The sequence below is a fragment of the Neovison vison genome, chromosome 1 (genome assembly GCF_020171115.1).
Source record: "Neovison vison isolate M4711 chromosome 1, ASM_NN_V1, whole genome shotgun sequence".
Lineage (NCBI taxonomy): Eukaryota > Metazoa > Chordata > Mammalia > Carnivora > Mustelidae > Neogale > Neogale vison.
This window is the reverse complement of record NC_058091.1, coordinates 79330292-79331702: the sequence shown is the minus strand read 5'-3', so window position 1 is coordinate 79331702 and position 1411 is coordinate 79330292. Positions and strand designations below refer to the sequence as shown.

Genomic DNA, 1411 nt, shown 5'->3' with positions numbered 1-1411 from the left:
CAAGATGCCCTTCAACGGATGAATGGATAAGGAAGATGGGGTCCATATACACTATGGAGTATTATGCCTCCATCAGAAAGGATGAATACCCAACTTTTGTAGCAACATGGACAGGACTGGAAGAGATTATGCTGAGTGAAATAAGTCAAGCAGAGAGAATCAATTATCATATGGTTTCACTTATTTGTGGAGCATAACAAATAGCATGGAGGACAAGGGGCATTAGAGAGGAGAAGGGAATTTGGGTAAATTGGAAGGGGAGGTGAGCCATGAGAGACTATGGACTCTGAAAAACAGTCTGAGGGGTTTGAAGTGGCGGGGGGGTGGGAGGTTGGGGTACCAGGTAGTGGGTATTATGGAGGGCACGGCTTGCATGGAGCACTGGGTGTGGTGAAAAAATAATGAATACTGTTTTTCTGAAAATAAATAAATTGGAAAAAATAAAAATTAAAAAAAAAAAAAGTAAAAAAAAAAAAAAGAAAATTACTTACTGGGTGTTCACTCAGCAGCACATATACACAAAACTGGGACAATACAGAGAAGAATACTATGGCCCCTGCACAAGGATGATATAAAAATTACTTATTGGGCATCTCATATTGGGCACTGTGTTAAGCATGAGTAACATAAAACTTGTAGAAGCACGGTTCCTATCTATGGTAAGTCAGATTTTCCAAAAATAGCAGTAACAATACATCTTAACCCTCATGCTCTTTTACTATATAATTTTTATATTCCTCCTATTGAGAGGCAGAGTCTGTCTCCTTCTCTTTAATCTGGATGACCTTTTACCTCAACAAACATAGTATGTAAGAAGTAATATGATGTGATTTTCAACAAAAGAATATAACAATGCTATGTTCTTCTGCTTTACTCTCTTGAGACACTTACTTTGGGGGAAGCCAGATGCCATGTAAGCAGTCCAACAACCCTAAGACTTCTATGCTGAGCCTAAACTACTTCATATGGAAAGGAAGATGGCAGCAAAGTAGGAGGACCCTAAACTCCTTTTGTCCCATGAATACAACTAGATAATCATCAAAGCATCCTAAAAACCCCAGAAATTGAGCTTAAGTCTGGCTCAACAAATTTCACAACTAAAGATAGAAAAGAGGTCATTCTGAGGAAGGGAGGGAATGTGGAGACCTGGTTTGGGAGTGAAATGGATTATGGTCACCACAGTGGGGAGGGACCAGAGCTGCAGAGGAGGATATACGGAAAATGAATCCCCAGAGCAAGTGACTTAGAAAGTAAGAGTGGCCAAATTTCATGAATTCTTGCAACCTGTGCCTGGAGTTCTAAGGTCAGTGGGCTTGGCTCAGGGAAGCCCCAGAGGTTTTGGGGCTGTTCTTGGAGAAAAGACAGGGCAACCAACCTGCAAACCTACAGTGTGACAACTGTAAAGATGTAA

At 40.7% G+C, this 1411-nt stretch overlaps 1 non-coding gene across 1 annotated transcript; it reads left to right on the top strand.

The window, feature by feature from the left end:
• The first annotated feature begins 494 nt into the window (after positions 1–494).
• On the top strand, positions 495–602 carry LOC122898233. Its single transcript, XR_006382922.1, has one exon. It is a non-coding gene; the product is annotated as a U6 spliceosomal RNA (small nuclear RNA).
• Positions 603–1411: the final 809 nt, after the last annotated feature.